Here is a 20,310-nt window from a genome sequence, read left to right on the forward strand (position 1 = left end):
GTCCGGGGGTGGGCCAAGGAATGTACGCAATGCCAAACAGCCAAAGTGCAGCGACACACCAAGGTCCCCCCACAGCATTTCGAGCCAACAGAACTCAGGTTTGACCACATTCACGTGGACATAGTGGGACCCTTGCCAGTCTCTCAGGGTTTCCGCTACCTGTTCACTGTGGTTGACTGCTTCACCCGGTGGCCAGAAGCAATCCCCCTGGCCAACACATCCACCAGATCCTCTGCCAAAGCACTCCTCTCGTCCTGGATTGCAAGAATCGGGCTGCCACAGCACATCACTTCTGATCGAGGCATACAGTTCACCTCCAGTTCATGGACCGACATTGCCAACATTGCTCAGCTACACCATACGATGGCATAGCACATGCAAGCCAATGGAACAGCGTAACACCACAACTACATGGTTGAAGAATTGAAAATTTTAAGCTCATGTTTTACAATTTAAAAAAATAATTATCACATAGATTATATGTTATTTTTTTCCAATGGAATACATGATATCAATTCTATATGCCATCTGTATATGCTCAAATCAGTCTTATTTTTCCAAGTAATTGCTAATCATTTTCTAGCTGCCGCCAATGTTAATCACAAAAATGCAATTTGTTTCATGTATTTTCTGTCTTCATCAAGTGCAGTGGGGGCGGGGGAATCAAGTTTATACTGTTTGAAGTTTTATCCTGATAGATATAAATATGTGATTTTGTATTTCTAGTTTTGTTCCTTTTTCTTTCATTGTACTGTATTTATTATAAAAACTAATTAAAAAAAAGAAAAGACACTGATGGAAATAAAGTTGAGGTGATGGTATTTAAATAAAAAAATTTGGACTTTGCTGGAGTTGATAATCAGTAATAGCCTAAGTCATCTCTTTAAATATCAATAAAATTAATTAGTCAATTATGTCATAATGAATGACTGCATATATTGTACCATGAAACTGAGGACAGACAACATAACTGAAGGACAAGAAATGGGTCAAGTCCTTCATTTCTTCTCTTTGCCTCAAATACATAATGAAAATTAAATCCATTATTATCTCTTTGGCAAAATGAGACATTCAGCTAATTCTAAGAAACTGGTCAAAATAACATTTCTAAATACAATGTTTAACAGTATGTTAGAAAAAGGGAAGCAGACAGAATTATTATTGTGTAAATTGGTCAATGCATTTAACTACTTGTTCTATATCTATATTGACAAGGAATACTTGAATTAAAGGTACAATGCAATATGAAATTTCCATCATTATTTTCCAGCATAACCACCGAGGTTCCTTCAACTACTCACAATCACTTTAGATTACAAAAAAAAACCACTACTGGTAATACAGCAATTTGCTTTTCCCTCTTTTGTACGCTTTGTGGCCTGCTAGTAATGCATTCTCCTCAAGAGTTGGGAAGACCAGGAAGGTACAACTGAGGCAGGAAGTCAAAATAAGCCCTGTAAATTAACAGAGGGTATTATCATTGGATTTCCCATTTCATTGTCATTTCTTTGTTTTCCAGCTTCTCTGTGACTGTCAGCATGGCCAACATTCATTATAAGAGAGTTTGAATTTTGTTACCCGCCCAAGGCAATTTTTTATCCTGAGGAATTGAGAGTGACTGAATTTCACAGGTGAATGCACCATCAATCTGCAACATTTCTCATGATCTATATATATATATATATATATATATATATATATATATGTGATCCTTTGCTGTATCCTGCAGAATTAATAAAGCTTTGGTTCTAAAGAAACACCTGTCCCTATTTGTGCAAGAGTTGTTCATGAATCACCTGCAATTATTTTTCCTGTTATGTCTGAAATTCCCCCAAAGATTTAACTTTTCTTCCCTGGTTATCTGTGCTTACCTTCTGTAATAGCAAAGAAATGTACAGTGGTCGAGAAAATAAAAGTTATGATGGATGCTCACCAAGCAGTCCCCACCTGCACCCCCCCTCTCCCCAATGACTTTTACAATGACCTGTAAACTTTGTAGTAGTGATTCTCAACCATTTTTTTCACTCACATACCTCCTTAAGTTATTTCTTACTAACTACAGAGCATCTAAGGTGGTATGTGAGTGGAAAAAGAAAGGTTGAGAACCATGGCTTTTTAGCATTTGAAGTATCCAAGAGAGGGTGTAAAGGTGGAGATGCTACTGAAGTGGTATCACCAAAGCCTTTGACACTGTGAGCAGGAAAGGGCTTTGGGAAATACTAGACCGCCTTGGATGCCCCCCCCCACCCCCCAGGTTCTTCATGGTTATCCAACTGCACGAAAACCAACAACAGGAATGAGCTCTCCAAACCCTTTTCCATTGACAACGGCGTGAAGCAAGGCTGCATCCTTGCACCAACCCTCTTTACTATCTTCTTCAGCATGATGCTGAAACTAGCCATGAAAGACCTCAACAATGAAGACGCTGTTTACATCCGGTACCGCACGGATGGCAGTCTCTTCAATCTGAGGCGCCTGCAAGCTCACACCAAGACACAAGAGCAACTTGTCCGTGAACTACTCTTTGCAGACGATGCCACTTTAGTTGCTCATTCAGAGCCAGCTCTCCAGCGCATGACGTCCTGTTTTGTGGAAACTGCCAAAATGTTTGACCTGGAAGTCAGCCTGAAGAAAACTGAGGTCCTCAATCAGCCAGCTCCCCACCATGACCACCAGCTCCCCCACCACATCTCAATCGGGCACACTGAACTCAAAACAGTCAACCAGTTTACCTACCTCGGCTGCACCATTTCATATGATGCAAGGATCGACAAAGAGATAGACACAGACTCGCCAAGGCAAATAGCGCCTTTGAAAGACTACACAAAAGAGTCTGGAAAAACAAACACCTGAAGAAACACACAAAGATCAGCGTGTACAGTGCAATTGTCATATTCATGCTCCTGTTCGACTCCGAATCATGGGTCCTCTACCGGCATCACCTACGGCTTCTAGAACGCTTCCATCAGCCCTGTCTCTGCTCCATCCTCAACATTCATTGGAATTACTTCATCACCAACATCGAAGTACTCGAGCTGGCAGAGTCTGCAAGCATCGAATCCATGCTGCTGAAGACCCAACTGCGCTGGGTGGGTAACGTCTCCAGAATGGAGAACCATCGCCTTCCCAAGATCGTGTTCTATGACGAGCTCTCCACTGGCCACCGAGACAGAGGTGCACCAAAGAAGAGGTACAAGGACTGCTTAAAGAAATCTCTTGGTGCCTGCCACATTGACCACCGCCAGTGGGCTAATATCACCTCCAACCATGCATCTTGGCGCCTCACAGTTCAGTGGGCAGCAACCTCCTTTGAAGAAGACCGCAGAGCCCACCTCACTGACAAAAGACAAAGGAGGAAAAACCCAACACCCAACCCCAACCAACCAACTTTCCCTTGCAACTGCTGCAACCGTGCCTGCCTGTCCCTCATCAGACTTGTCAGTCACCATCGAGCCTTCAGCAGACGTGGACATACCCCTCCATAAATCTTCATCCGCGAAGCCAAGCCAAAGAAAAGAAGAAGGTATTCCATGAGTGTGAAGGGAAATGCATCCCTCCCACATAACAAAAACAGATTATGTCCAGGAGGTAGCTGAAGAGAGTGAGATGGCAGCTGGAAGCTCTGTTGGTTTCTCCATTGGAGTGCAGCAAGAGATCAAGTCTTCAGTTAAAAAAAAATAGACTATCAGGAACTGGGGCCATTGCTCTTTTGGGGCCAATAGCCAACAGGAGACAATACAAGTGAAAAAGAGATCCTGAAGGATAGGAAATAAGTCTGGTCCTTACCTGAGAGGGATGCCAGTTCAGTGCTGTGCTATAAAAATATGATTTTCTTAGGAGTGACTAATGATACTTTCTCCCACAATAATCTGAGAAAAAATGATGGAAGGTGATCTCTTGGTACATGACAAATACTGCAAGCAGGAATCACATGCTTGAGCTTGTAGAGCAGTGGTTCTCAACCTTTTTCTTTCCTTTCACATACCACTTTAAGTCATCCCTATGGCATGTGCTCTGTGATTAGTCAGGGATTGCTTAAGGTGGTACGTGAATGGGAAGGGAAGCTGGAGAATCACTGCTCGAGACCCAACTGTTACTGAAAAATTTTGCTTGAGAAAAATTCTCATTGGCCCATTTCCTTTGGAGTTATGAAACTGTGCACATAATGGGTCAATTAGGTATGATTAAAATAGTGTTTTCAAACTTTTTCTTCCCACTCACAATCCCTTACTAAGTTTACATGGTTACATCGCACTCAGACACACACAACAATGAGGGGAGATCAGAGTTGTTACACTGAGTCAGAACATAAAGATCAAAAGTCAAGGTAAGAGACACACAGGACAATTTGAGCTAAACCCTCATTGACACTCTATACAAGGTTGCAGTTCAAAGCATTAACCATTCTTTTTCTCAAACCAATTTTGTTTAATTTGCTGAGATCCTCCAGCAGGTTATGTTGAAATCCAGTGGTATTTGTGGGGTCATATCTTTCTGACTATAATTTTGAAGATGGGAGTGGGGTTGGAAAGTGGGCTTGGCTAATCGTGGTAGTATGAAAGGGGCAAATATTTCAGGAGTGCCCGAAGAACTAAGAGAACACCCAAATTCCTTTCTGATCACAAGCAGTCATATAAACCCTGATTCAGAATGTCCATCTTTTGCTGAGTTACCCAACTGGCCATGGCTACAGTAAAGTCAGTGCCAAATTGCACGAGAGAATATTAGTTAAAGAACATTGCAAAGAATGTCACATTTTCCTACTAAAAAAAATGGACATCCCATGCAACTTGGCAGATAAACATACCTTCAGTCAGAAAGGCTTAGAGTCTTAGTTTTCTTTTAAATCTGTTCCTCCCATGTTTTCTCAGGCTTTGTAAGCCTCCTGTTGGACACTGTAGTTCATCCTCTGATCCCATATCCTCATCCTTCAGTACAATTGTCTGTTTCTACCTTTTACCCTGCTAGTCTCTAGACTTGCTTCCACTTGTGAGTTTTTGTTCTTCTGTGTCTTTGTTTTTTTTCAGACACAACTATTATAATGCAGTCCTGGCTACCCTTCCAATTTTTCATTAATTTGCTATGAATTGATGTTGGCATCTGTGATGTCCATATTTGTGAATCCATTATTATGAAGCAATAGAACAGATTGCAAATGTAAGCTTATTCTCTTTTTTTATTTGAAATCTTCATTCACAAAGTGCTGTGATTGTGTTTGGTGCTCCTGTTTTGCAGAATAATAAAGTGCATTTTTAAGATGTTCATTTTAAGTTGGCTCCAGTTGCCCCTGAAAGGTCAGGTCTTGCAGATGCACCAATAAATACATTCTGACCCATTTATCAGATTGAAAATAGCGTGAGGAAAGTCTTAGAACCATAGAACACTACAGCAAGCATCACGCCCTTTGGTCCTTCTATTCTGTGCAAAACCTTTTTTGCCTAGTCCCACTGATCCGCACTCAGTCCATGGCCCTCCATACCTCTCCCATTCATGAACCTGTCCAAATTCCATTCATCACTTCAGCTGGCAGCTTGTTCCACCCTCCCACCACTCCCTGTGTGAAGAGGTTCCACCTAAACTTTACCCTTTTCACATGTCTTCAGGTTTGTATCTCACCTACCCTCAGTCGTAAAAGTTTATCTACATTTACTCTGTCTATCCCCCTCAAAATTTTAAATATTACATCTCCCTTCATTCTTCTACACTTCAAGGAATAAAGTCCTAACCTGTTTAACTTTTCCCTATAACTCAGTCCAGGTAACATCCTAGTAAATCTTTTCAGCATTCTTTCCATCTTATTGATATATTTCCTGTAGTTCCTGCTCTTATACTCAATTCTTTAATTTATGAAGGCCAATATTCCAAAAGCTCTCATTACAACCCTATCCACCTGTGATGCCACTTTCAGGGAATAACAAATTTGTATTCCCAGGTCTTTCTGTTCTTCTGTACTCCTTAATGCCCTACCATTCACCGTGTACTTCCTTTCTTGTATTTTTATCCTTCCAAAATACAACACCTCAAACTTGTTTGCATTAAATTCCATCTGCCACTTTTTAGTCCATTTTTCCAGCTGGTCCACAACCCTCTGCAAGCTTTGAAAACCTTCTTTACTGTCCACAACACCTCCAATCTTAGTGATTACTTATCCAATTTACCACATTATCATCTAGATCATTAATAAAGATGGTGCACAATAATCCCAGCACCATTCCCTGAGACTCAGCACTGGTCACAGGCTTCCAGTCTGAGAAGCAATCATCCACCACTACTCTTTGGCTTCTCCCATCCAACCATTTTCAAATCCATTTCATTACTTCATGAATACCCAGTGTCTGTACCTTCCTGATTAACCTCCCATGTGGGATCTTGTCAAAGGCCTTACGAAAGTCCATGTAGACAATATCTTTCCTTCATCAACTTTCCTGGTAATCTCACATAACTCTATAAGATTGATTAAAGATGGCCTACCATGTGCAAAGCCATGTAGACTATCTCTAATCAGCTTCTGGCTATCCAAATAACTGAATATCCGATCTCTTGTGTGTTTATTGAGAGCTGAGGCTAACCGTCCCCATTTATCTCATGTATTTTCAATAGTTGGTACCCCATTTATCAGTAGAGATGCAGTCTATCTGATAGTTCATTAAATATGATATTTTGAACTTAACCACCAAAGTTCCTCTCAAAACACTATTGAAGACATCCTTTAGTATAATGAACTTGGTGCACCTGTTTCACCATTTAAATAGCTTTACGAATGCTTATAGACAGATGAGACAATGTAAACATGCTTTTGCACTGAACAGCATTTGATTTTTAAAAATTTAGACATACAGCATAGTAACAGGCTCTTCCAACCAACAAGCCCTGCCACCCAAATACCCCAATTTACCTATATTTGAAAGTTGGCAGTAAACTGGAGCACCTAGATGAATCCCACAGACACGGGGAAACATGCACCTTAGAGACAGATTGAAAGTCCCGGATTCAATCTGGAATCGCTGGAGCTGTAATAATGTTGTAATAGTGTCGCTCAATAATTTACTATTATTTTTGAGTAATTCCCCTCATCTGTATTTGTATTAGGAACAGTGGAACAGGAATAAGCCCACTCTACAACAAGGTGGCCATTAAAATATTTACCCTCTAAAGGTGGATATAACAGATTCCATGTTACTTTTCAAGGAGATTTCTCTTCATTTTATTGGTCAAATATGATTAAACTTTACAATTACATGGTTAATTTTGGTTATAAAATGTTGTTGATTGTGGAATTTTAATGTTCAGACATTAGCTGGTTTTAGCATTCTGCAGTGGTGGCAATGCTTTAATAACATTTCCACTCGAATAATGGAAATATTTTTGATTTACTTCTGCAGTGTATACATATAATTGTGGTGCCACAGAAATCGATCTTTTATTCTTACCTCCCTTCAAACTCTTACTTTCTTCTACCTAGGGCAAAGAATGCATTGACTGAATGCATCCCTGAAGTATTTTTGTGGGGCACTCTTGCATTACCATTGCCATCTAAACTGAGGAGTGGAATCAGTGAGTGCTTCATTTATTTACACCACATGCTTCCAATTATGGGTCATACCTTTAATATGCAATTGAAGTATTGAGGTATATTACAAAGAGGCTTATTAATTCTACCACTGCCTTTGGCATTTCTGCTATATATTTTGCCTTTGCTGATTTCCTTGTCTTTAAAAGAACTCTAATTTACTCCTGAATAGCTGAAGGTCATTTAGATTGTAAATAATTTAACCATTTATTAACCTCAATCTCATAGGGCGGCATGGTTAGCATAGCATCGTGCAATGCTGTTACAGCATCAGTGATCAAGGTCAGGATTTGAATCCCACGCTGTCTATAAGGAGTTTGTACGTTCTCTCTGTGTCTGTCTGGATTTTCCCGAGGAGCTCTGGTTACCTCCCACTGTTCAAAATGTACCAGGTGCCGTAGATCAATTGGGCGGCATGGACTCATCAGCCATGTTACTATACTACATGTCTAAATTTTAAATTTAATTCTCTGAATCTATGTCTATACCAGGGTATTGTGACCAACACTAATTCAAATTCACTGTTATTTGGATAGATCCCTTTACCAATTATGGATCCTAATCACTTTCCTTTCCCTTTTTTATATCTTAGCACACCTGATAACTGCAAGTTGCCTCTGAATTTCATAAGATCAAGGTTTCATCAGTTTATGCATCAATTTTTTCCTCAAACATTTTTTTTTTGTCTCTTTATTCTTCAATTTTTTGAAATTTCTGAACCTCATAGCTGAAATCATTCCAGAAAAAAAGGGCAGGAAGATTAACACTGGCCAGATGTATTCTGACTGTCGGGGGGGGGGGGGGGGGGGGTGGTGGGGAAGCTTCTCTGATGCATTTATTTATTTTTTTGTCAATGAATCATTATTTTGGAACCACTTGAAATTAAATTGGCACTTCAATCAGAAGGCCAACATTTATCTGACAATATGAGGATGAAATCTATATCAAAGCACTCTGACCAGTTTAGCACGGTTCCTCTCAATTAACCAAGGTTGCGCTCTTTATTCATTTGCTTTTGATGCAACAAACTGAGTCCATTGCTCTTGGCATCATTTCCACTAAAAGCAAGGACTGTAATTAGCCATAGGATATTTGAAATGACAGTTGGGTGGATTAATCCCAGAGTAGGACCAAACAAACAACACTTAATTAAACTCAGATTTAGCAAGTATTGCTGACGGGTTCCGACCTGAAACAATGATCCTTTATCTCCCACTGATGCTGCTCAACCTTCTGAGCTCCTTTCAAAAATGGTTGGTTTTTCCGGATTCCAGCATCTGCAGTCTCTCATGTATCCCCTGATTCTGGCAATGTGTTGTGTACAATATGAGGAGGCCAGCTGTCAACGAAGCCGTGCTCCCCAGAGCAGTTGGTCAACAGCAATGTACATGACAGAGATAACTACTGTAGATGATAGGGAGAGTCACTCAAGGTTATATGAAAGAGACCTGTCATTCATTTCAGTGAAATACTTTCAGGAGGGTGATCCCATATTCCAGGGATGTTCTTGGTGGAGAGGATTAGAGGTGAGTTGTTTTGTTTTTTTTTGCATAGAAGGTGGTTGATATCTGGAACAAGCTGCCAGAATTGTCTTTTAGGTTCAAGTTCTGACTATCTGATTACCAGGCCACCAGACTCTCAAGATGGACACTTTATTCAGAGCTCCTTCATGGTAGGTTATCAGGTTACTAGAGAAGAACACTGATGTCTCATATTCTTTCCTTGATAAAACTTAATGTCCCCATTGAGTCCTGGAAATCCATGGACCCAGAACCACTCAAAGAATTGAGATAGTTAAAATCTCCATCAGGAGCCCCCAGAAGCCCAGAGTAAGCAAAGGGAGTGCACCACCACTCAAGCTATCCATCTGCTCTACCAGCAGAGAAGATTGCAGGTTTCACGTTGGCCTTGGCAGCCACCTCGGAATACAAAGAACAGGAATAGAGGCAAATCATCGTCAATCCTATGCGATTACTCAGAAAGAGGTATAGAAGAACATAGTATTTTGAACAAAAAAAAATACAGTGCTCTACTAAATTTAGAGAATGACAGTTAACCCCATTCATCACTTCCATTAACATTAAGGTGGTGACATATATAATGAACGAGTCTACATTATTTAATACTTTTTTTAAAAATTATCAACCTCTAAAGTGGACAGATTTTTTTAAAATTACCATTAGCATCAGGAGTCACACCCAAACCTCCTAACGATTCATAGACAAATGAGTTATGATATGAATAGACATGAAACATAGTGAAGCTCAATTTAAGCTTACACTTTTGTCAACATCTGCTGCTAACAATGGGATATTTGTGCTAATTTATTTTGCAGATATTCACAAGTCAATGAGCTGCAGAGAAGCTGCCTCACAAAGAAATACAGGAAGCCTGACAATAAAGAATACAATACACTAGTCTGGCTTCAATCCAAAGTAGTGACCAGACAGGACTTAAGGTTCATGGTGAGTTGAAATACTTCAGAAATTTACTGTGATGCTGAAGTGATGGAGGAAAGTGTAACCTTAAATGTGATTGACGGTGACTATGTTGTTTGAAGCTCTGTACAGAAGACTTTCATTTCTTAATAAATGGCACATCACTGGCAAGCTGGCATTCAGTTTGTTAAAAAAGCCACATGCAGTTCTCATGAGGTCAGATTACTGTGGAGACGTTCCATTGTTTTCAGTGGATAAACTTTTGCGTTATTGCACTTGTGGTATTTACCAGAGCACAGATGGGAATAGTTGCATAAAAGAATACTCCTTCTATAGAAACAGAACAATCGAAGCCTCTTTACAAGAGGCAGGGAAAATATTGTTTTTTAGATGAATGCTGTAATTTTAAATGATGTGTCCATGTACATAACTTAACACGTGAACCTGCACTCCCAGGAACTTGGATCCAAGAAGTCTAGCTTCAGAAATGCAGGCCAATCTTTCTAACTCTGCATCTCGCTCCGCAAGGCTGCGGCTCCTTTTTGGCAGCCAAGTTCATGGAACTCTCTCTTTAATTGATATCTAGATAGCTGCATTGAAACATTTTGAAATGACTGTAATCTTCAATTGCTGATGAAAACCATCAACATCCCTCAGCCTCTTCTAAATTACATTTGGCATAGTAATAGGTCCTTCCAGTTCATGAGCTCATGCCCCTCAAATACAGTAATTAACGTACAATCTCATAAGTTATTGAAGGGTGGGAGGAAGCCAGAACATCTGGAGGAAACCTACACAGAGACTGGCAAAATGTACAAACTCCTTACAGACAGCGCTCGATTCAAACTCTGGTTGCTGGCACAGAAATTTTTTTGTTCTCTTTGGCTTGGCTTCGCGGACGAAGATTTATGGAGGGGTAATGTCCACGTCAGCTGCAGGCTCGTTGGTGGCTGACGAGTCTGATGCGGGACAGGCAGGCACGGTTGCAGCGGTTGCAGGGGAAAATTGGTGGGTTGGGGTTGGGTGTTGGGTTTTTCCTCCTTTGTCTTTTGTCAGTGAGGTGGGCTCTGCGGTCTTCTTCAAAGGAGGTTGCTGCCCACTGAACTGTGAGGCGCCAAGATGCATGGTTGGAGGTGATATTAGCCCACTGGCGGTGGTCAATGTGGCAGGCACCAAGAGATTTCTTTTGGCAGACCTTATACCTCTTCTTTGGTGCACCTCTGTCACGGTGGCCAGTGGAGAGCTCACCATATAACACGATTTTGGGAAGGCGATGGTCCTCCATTCTGGAGACGTGACCTACCCAGAGCAGTTGGATCTTCAGCAGCGTGGATTCGATGCTGTCAGCCTCTGCCATCTCGAGTACTTCGATGTTAGGGATGAAGTCGCTCCAATGAATGTTGAGGATGGAGTGGAGACAACGCTGGTGGAAGCGTTCTAGGAGCCGTAGGTGATGCCGGTAAAGGACCCATGATTCCGGGCCGAACAGGAGTGTGGGTATGACAACGGGTCTGTATACGCTTATCTTTGTGAGGTTTTTCAGTTGGTTGTTTTTCCAGACTCTTTTGTGTAGTCTTCCAAAGGTGCTATTTGCCTTGGCGAGTCTGTTGTCTATCTCGTTGTTGATCCTTGCATCCGATGAAATGGTGCAGCCAAGATAGGTAAACTGGTTGACCGTTTTGAGTTTTGTGTGCCCAATGGAGATGTGGGGGGGGCTGGTAGTCATGGTGGGGAGCTGGCTGATGGAGGACCTCAGTTTTCTTCAGGTTGACTTCCAGGCCAAACATTTTGGCAGTTCCCGCAAAACAGGACGTCAAGCGCTGAAGAGCTGGCTCTGAATGTCCTGTTTTGCTGGCACAGAAATGACATTGCACTAACTGCTACATCAAGTTCAATGAACTTGGCTGCCATAAAGGAGCCGCAGCCTTGGGGAGAGAGATGCAGAGTTAGAAAGATTGGCCTGCACTTCTGAAGCTGCAGTTCTTGGATCCAAGTTCCTGGGAGTGCAGGTTCATGAATTCAATCTTAAATTTAGCCCAGCTACCTCAGGTTCATTCGTACTGATCTGGGCTACTATCTGTCGCCACACTAAATTTTTTCAAATGTCGAGTTCTTATGCAGGTGGAAACAGTTCAAGGCTGCTGAGGGCAGAAGTGCACTGGTGGCCTTCTGACATTAGATGATGATCAGGGATATTTGGAAACAGTTTTATTTTTTTTAACTAAAATACAAAATGTAAAATTTATGAATTTATAGTAGTAAATTAACAAAAGCATAATTAAGCATTGAAATTAATAAAAATAAAATAATTAATAACTTGCCTTTGAAATAAATGTGGTGATCTCACTCAAGATGCATCAACTACAGCTGGTGTAAAGCTGAAGGGTATTCTGTCCAATAGCTCAGTAATTTACAGTACGCCTTCGATCAGCCATTCTCAGCCACCTTTCCTGTGAAGCAGTCAAGTTTAGTTGTTTCTTCTATACTTCTCTTTTACTTTGCACATGAATAAAACATTTTAAAAACTTATGTGAATGGAAAAGAAACGACTTTTACTCTGAGTGACAACTATATCTTGTGATTCCAGAACAACAAGGCAAATCGGAAATCATTTGTATTGAACACATAGGAATGAAGAAACCATGAACATACGGCGTCCAAAAACGTAAGATTCTTAGAGCACAACGGTTGGGACATAATGAGTCATAGGGTAACCTTAAGCATGAACTTAAGGATGTGAAAACTTAATCAAAATAACTTAAATAATAATTCATAAAATCAAAAATTTAGTGAGATCCTTATATATTTTTTACATCAGGCTCTAAATGGATAAGGATAGCCAAAAATCACCTCTTGTGTGATAATCAAATCTATTCCTGAATTTTGTCAAGGAAACTATCATGCTATAATGACATTCAACTCCGTATGTTTAAGGGAAAAGCAACGAAAAATAGTTCTGCCTTTCCACAGCTTTGGAAATCTATTCAGCAGATCACTCTCTACTAAAAAACAATATTTTTCAAATGGATTAAACTGACAGTGTGAGGTTATATTAATCTGAAGATCAATCAAACTCTCTTGAATTTCTGCGTCAACATCAGTGTGTTATTCTTCAAATGGATCTTCTATCCAATGTGAGATATTAAATCTTTCCTGCAGATCTGTTTGTGATTGCCTCAGGAGTTCCATATAAACAGTGATGTCATCATCCTTCAGTGTGTGTTCATGTTCAGATTTGGAAATTGGAAAAATTCCTGACTTCTAATATAGCTCCAATAGACTTCAAGCTTTATAAGGAAGTGAACAATGGGTTCCTTACTGTCAATGAGATTATTGCGTTCACCCTGTAAAATCTTGTTCAATAAACTGAGTTTGTCAAAGATACCTACCAGATAAAACATGTCTGCCTTTGCATCAAGCTATTCTCTCTGCTTGTTATGGGAAAGAAAGGAAACAATTGTGTCCTGGAGAGCAACAAAACAATGCAGGTAATTTTCTTTGGAAGCCATCTCTCCTTGCTCTGCAGCAGCAGCGTCTGGAAACCTTTGCCATTTTCTTCACACAGCTGCCAGATTAAATGGACATGAAGAGGATGTGATTTTATCAAGTTTACAGTCTTTATGACAATTGAAAGCAAAACATTTAAACATCCCCCAAAGTTTTTAGCCAGCAAATGTTCCCTATTAAAGACAAAGTATAACATTTTTCAGGGTTGTGATGAACCCTCTGCGTCATCCAACATTGAAGAGTACAATCAGCTGCACAGGAAATTAGGTTCTTGAATGGAATACTGCTCTCGTTTATGTAGTTCTTAATTTCTTTGAAAATAGTCTGTCCCTTAGTATCTGTTTTAATTCTTCTAACAAACATCTCTTCCATCTGTACATTTCCATTCCAGAATCTCGCATAAACCATGAGAAGAGCATTGTTCTCTTGCAGAGTGGATGTCCCTTGCCATCTCATCAATTCTTCTCGAAACAGTGGAAATGCTCAAAGGAATTGCCTGAATAGTTTATCTGGCATTGAAGTTCATAACATCAGATATTATTATGGATACTGAAGGTAAAATAAGTGATTCAGCGACATGATGGGCATTTCCACATTTGGCAATCAATTCACTGATTTTGAATGAGGCAAGAAGACCCTTTTCTAATTTCTGTGATGTTTCAGAAATCATCTGTTTGAGCATTGACCTCTCAAAATTATCTCAAAGTGTTTTGAAGTCATCTTTCTTCACTTTACATATGATCTACTAAATATTGTTTCAGCTGGTTTGGCCTCTTGCTTTTATTTGAAAATGTATTTAAACTAATCAAACACATGGGCAGAGAAGGGTTTTGCGGAACTGTAATGAGGCAATGCGAGAACTATTCCACCAAATACTGCCAACATTTTTTTGCTGAAGAACGCATGGATAATTTTTTCTGAAGGTAACAGAAATTAACTACTACAAAACAAAAGCACTTCTTGCAAGGTGTGGTGAACTGCAGTCCACTCATTAATCTGGCTCTGCCCCATTCTGTGACTAGACCCATGGCTCCTCCCTCTTGACCCTGATTAAAGGCTCCAACCCCTTCAAAGAAAGCCTGGGTCACAGCACAGGATGATCTTCAAGTTTATTGTAAATGAAAACCTATAGTTCCGTAACTCTAGTTTTTGGAGTTATTGACGGTGTATCACAAGGGTGAGCTCAAAAGTCATCTTAAATTTTATGGAAAATAAAGAACAATACATACCTTCTTCAATAAAAACTAGCAGAAAGAGACATATGTTCACTACCTGTCACAAAAACTCACAGCAAAATTAGGGCATTTGCAGACACCAGAAATATGGAGGAAAAATTTTGGCCTGCCCACTTATTTCCTGGAATTGAAGGTGATAGAACAAAAGAGGAAAACTACGCGGAAAGCAATTTATAGCCAAAGCTAGTTCCATGTCAGTCAAATACCATCATGTCAAAGCAAGAAACACACTGAATTTTTTTTTTTATTTTTTATTTTTTTTTGCATTTATCTCTGTTATTCTAGGAGCTAGGCTGTCTCCAAATGGCTCCAACCTTGAAAAAATATCTCGCATCATTTGGGCACTATTCAACAAAACTGTGCAGCAAAGTTCTTTCCTTCCACAAAACAAGTTCAATTCAAACAGTTTCCATTCCTCCTGAAACACTTTGCCCTGTCCCACCATTAAGGATTTCTGTACATGGCCCCTATTGAGAATAGCTGCCTTAGATTAATGTTCCTGACCTCCATCAGATCTCTGACTACCACATTGCTGTGTTGAGGCTCAGAATTCGAGTATATTGTGCACTCTGCAATGCCCAATGGTAGTCTGTCAACCCATAAGCTGGCCTGCAACTCCTTCCCACCCATTATTTGGATTTGTGAGTTATATTATTGACAAAGCTAAGCATTTAAGACATGGATGTGGTCACTGATAACATTAGTTCATAAAAAAATTACAGCCTAGATTACAATTTGTGTCAAAAAATTGACAAACCAAAGCAGATCTGTTGTTCTATTAGTTTTCTTGTTCTCAGCAACTCATCAACAAATGTCAATATTCATAACAGAACAGTGAGATCACAGACTGCTGACATGCAGACAAAATGCTCAGTAAGTGTCCATTGCTGTCTAGGCATCTGGCTTTCACGTTAAGTATCTGTGTTAAATAACTCCAAAAACTAGTTATGGAACTATAGGTTTTTATTTACAATAAACTTGAAGATCATCCTGTGCTGTGACCCAGGCTTTCTTTGAAGGGGTTGGAGCCTTTATACAGGGTCAAGAGGGAGGAGCCATGGGTCTAGTCACAGAATGGGGCAGAGCCAGATTAATGAGTGGACTGCAGTTCACCACACCTTGCAAGAAGTGCTTTTGTTTTGTAGTAGTTAACTTCTGTTACCTTCAGAAAAAAATATCCATAAGTTCTTCAGCAAAAAAATGTTGGCAGTATTTGATGTCCAATGTACTCTTGATTGCTGAATTTAGGCTGCCACTTTCATGCATTGTTGAGGAGCAAAAAAATGGAAAGGATGCAATATAGTAAAACAAAATTTCTGCTCAGAAATTCCCAAGGTATAATTGGAAGCAAACAGGGGAGTTTTTTTCCATCAACACCAAGAGAAACAAAACAATTCTTTCATGTTTCTGGGCCTACAACTTGACTGCCTCTTTTTGGATTAGCTCTAAAGCAAAAATGGAAAATGTACAGGATGATAAAGGCAAATATCATCCATCACTGATCATTTTCAACATTTAGGAAACTGAAGAAAGTAGGTGGTCAAACAGAGAATATGTCATGTATTCAATGAAACTTAAATGTTCTTTTATATACACCACAGGATTTACTTAATTGAAAGCAAAAATTCTTATTAGAATCTGGAAAACTGCTAAATATATGGAATAGTGAACAGATGTGTGTCTTTAGATTTATTGTCATTAAATACTCAAGAAATGACAGCCATGTTGGTTCTGTGAAGTAACGTTAAAACTAAGCCTTCACATACAGTAATTTATATGGTGCTTTGTTTCAAACTAACCACGAAGTTTCTTTCCATTGATCAGATGATGATCCACAACTAAAAGCTCCTTCCCAAGAATGACCATTGACTAAACTTTTAAAAGTCATGCAAACAGTACACAATCTCCATTATAGTTAATAATCAACAATATATGCCTAGAATTGTCCACAGAATCCATGTGATTGAACTCAGTGAACTGTTCCCTTCCAATGAGCGCGCAATTGTCCCACTAATCTCTGGATAAGCTGTCAACCATAATGTTAGTTTTCCACGTCTATCTTGTCCATTTTAATTCACCACAATTACATTGTTTACTACAAATCATTCATTTTAATCTTGTTTTAAACATCATGTTAATATCTCATAATAAAAAGCAATTTTAATGTATATTGCTTCTGATTATATAAAATACAATGAGCTATGTTAGATTCAATCTTATCAGGGAACTTTGTTTTCAAAATTCAATTGATTGTATCAATGAAAATTCACAATTTATCAAAATGGATAATAAAAATTATGTACAGACAATTTAGATTAAAGCATATTAGGGTGGCAAAAGTAAGATTGATACCCAAAGCAAATTGAAGAAAAAAATCAAGAATATCCTTTTAAAAACAGGCAAGAAAATGATTAATTATCTATCTGCTGTACAAGATGATCTCTACTTCAGCAAATGAAAATGTCCAACTTTTGCTTGAATTAATAGAACATAGAATATTACAGCACAGTTCAGTCCCTTTAGCCCATGATGTTGTGCTGGCCCATTTAATCCTACACCACAACAATCTAATCCTTCCTTACCTCATACCTTTTGCCCTCTATTTTGCTTACATCTATGTGTCTAGTACCAACTTCCCCCAGCAATGTTTTCCAGTCACACATCCTTCTCTGAATTAAAAAAAAAATCACCTCTGACTTCTCCTTAAACACTTTCCTCCACTCATTAAGTAGATCTTCTCTGGTATTTCGTTTGTTATTTCAGAAAAAAGGTTCTGGTTGTCCACCTATTCTCAGACACTCATAATTTTATTCATCTCTGTTAGTCATCTCTCATCCTTTGTCATTCCAAAGAGAAGCCCCCTATCTCTGTGAACCTTGCATCCAAACTAGGCGATGTCCTGATAAATCACCTCAATAACTTCTGAAAGCATCTACAACCTTCTTGTTATGTGGTGTTTAGTACTGAAGGCAATGCACTGTGTGTATTAGAGTTTGACTTCACAGCTGACTAATGAAGGCCAGGATGCCATATCTGTTGTTAACCATCTAACCAACTTGTGGAGGCAACCTTGAGGAATCAATGGACCTGGGCCCTAAGTTCCTCCATACATTGAAGAATTCCATGTTCTTTGCCTTCAAGTTCAAAGTGTATCAGTACTTATCTGGATTGCACTTCATCTGCCACTTCTCCACCCAACTCCAAATCCTTTCTATATCCTGGTGTAACTGACGACAACCTTCTACCCTGTCCAGAACATCTCTAACCATTGTATTGTTATGTCCAGAGGACCCCAAAAAACAACAGCAATACATATGCACTACAACAGGGTTGTTTAAACAAAAGTAGTTTTTAATTATATTTGAATAAGAAAACAGAATTAAACTTTAACTTATTACTATCAACTTACTCAACCTACCTAACCCACTCAAACCTCCTTCTAATGCTAAGCACAGGTATGTGTAATGTATATTTAAAATTAGAAAAGTTCTTTGGATCATAGTCCAATCTCAGTGGTTGCAGGCAATTCTTGTACTGTGCACATAAGTTAGCATTAACAAAGTTCACCAGTCTTTGGTGCTCAAAAGAAAAAAGGTTACCACTCTGGAGGATTCTTGCTGGTTTTCAGAGAGAGATTCCTTTTCCAGGACATCTGCAGCTGATTCTTTCTCAATCACCCTTTCTGATAAAAATTGCCCCCTTCAGGGTTCCCCAGGTGATCCTTTTTCTTTTAGGTACCTTTCAGACCACCAGTTTTCTCCTTTGACCAGGCAGCCTTCCAATGTTTGCCAACTTGTCCCTCTGGAACTGATTTATCTGACTCCTTCTCTGTGTCACACCTTCCCTCTCTGAGAGCAAAACTGTTCTGTCCAGCTTGCAACGATCACATGTTCCCAGGCAAACTGTATGTTGATACTTTGTTGCCTCTTACAAAAAGTACTCTGCAAAAAAAATCTGTTTTAAAATGTGTGTGCAAGCTGCTCCAGCAAATCCCTCCCAAGCCACCTCTAAATACCATGTCACAGTATCATCTGCAAAGTTACTGACACACCTCTCCACAAAGAGCAGGGGTCCCAGAACAGATCTACTAGTCACCAGCATCTTGGCAGAATAGGTTTTATCTACTACTACCCTCTGCTTTCTGCAAGCAAGCCAATTCTAAATCAATTATTTGCCCTTCATTCAGAAGGGTATTCCTGATTAATTATATCGAAGTACTTTATTACTTTATAACTTGATTATTTCATTCAACTATATTGTAGACAAATTAAAACTTATAATGTCTGTTATTATCAATTACTTGATTATGCAGATACTCTCATTCCATTTCAAATTTCCCCTCTGAATACCTAAAGTCTTATAACCATATATAACCATATAACAGTTAATGACATGTTAACAAGTCCACGCCGGTTCACTCAAACAACTCCTCTAGATCCCCCCGCCTATTCTCCGCCCATAAACCTCCAACCCCCTCCTAAGAAATCCTGAGCCTGGAATTTTAAGATGAAATAGAGGAATGAAAAGCTAAGAATATTTATGTATAGATGCCAAAGGAAGAAATCAAGCCTCAAAAGTAATATGTAGAGTAGTAGTTACAGAAGGCCCAAGAGAGAAACGATGTTAACATGTCAATGTGAGAGAAACCGGATAATCCCAGTGCTGTGGCATAATGGAAACAGAGCATGGAAACCTGACGCCAGGGAAGTAACAAGCCAGAAAAGCTGATTTAAAAAAAAATCTATAATAGATTTGAAAGCAAAGGTATGCAACAAAAAAGTCAGACATAAAAAAATCTATTTTTCTGTGCATTTATTTGAATGAAAAGAAACAAGTGAATATATTCTAATTAATTTGCTGTAAGTAAACTCAAATTACAATTCTTCACTGGGTTAATTGTATTTGATCTGATTTTCCATTGTGGTTAAGTATTTGAGGAAGCGTTATTACACAAAACATTATTTTGTTCCAATAAATTTATAATTGAATGAGTATCTGTTGTAATTAAAATTGTCAAGCAATTCACATTAAAAAGAAAGGATTACTTTCTGCTGACACTGGACTCAATTTGATTGTTTATGAATTTTATTTGCCATCCTGTTACATTGTTATTATATTACTAGATTAGTGATCCAGCAGTACTGTAAATCTTTATGTTGTCCAGAATGGCAAGAATATACCTATTTTAGTGAATCTTCTAAAAGGTGATACCTCCACAAATAAAGTATGGAAAATAGTAAATAGTCAAGACTTTGTAAAAATGTGTTTTGCCTGCCTTTGTGGTAGAAAATGCAAAACAAAAGCATTTTAATAATAATAGAAAATTTGACAGCATAGAAACTTAAAACAATCACTATTGTTGTTAAGGAGAAGTAATAGACAAGCTAATGGATCTAAAATCTATATATTATATAGATATTATCGATTGCATGCAAAGAGATGAAAGAAAATACTGTTGAGAAGGTGGATATATTGGTTGCAGTTTTCCAGAATTCCTTTGATTCTGGGATCCAGGTCCATAGCTCATTAAAAGTAGCATGGCTACATTGAAACTTACAGA

At 39.0% G+C, this 20,310-nt stretch overlaps 1 long non-coding RNA gene across 2 annotated transcripts; it reads right to left on the reverse strand.

Annotated features, from left to right (window-relative positions):
* Positions 1 to 12,333: 12,333 nt before the first annotated feature.
* On the reverse strand, positions 12,334 to 18,597 carry LOC138739911 (uncharacterized). 2 transcript variants are annotated; one of them, XR_011342547.1, is made up of 3 exons: positions 18,489 to 18,597; positions 13,398 to 13,573; positions 12,334 to 12,458 (listed from the first exon to the last, which is right to left on the reverse strand). It is a non-coding gene; the product is annotated as an uncharacterized lncRNA (long non-coding RNA). The 2 variants fall into 2 exon arrangements; XR_011342548.1 differs by having other exon boundaries at positions 18,350 to 18,597.
* Positions 18,598 to 20,310: the final 1,713 nt, after the last annotated feature.

Source organism: Narcine bancroftii, chromosome 7, assembly GCF_036971445.1.
Source record: "Narcine bancroftii isolate sNarBan1 chromosome 7, sNarBan1.hap1, whole genome shotgun sequence".
NCBI classification, from domain to species: Eukaryota; Metazoa; Chordata; class Chondrichthyes; order Torpediniformes; family Narcinidae; genus Narcine; species Narcine bancroftii.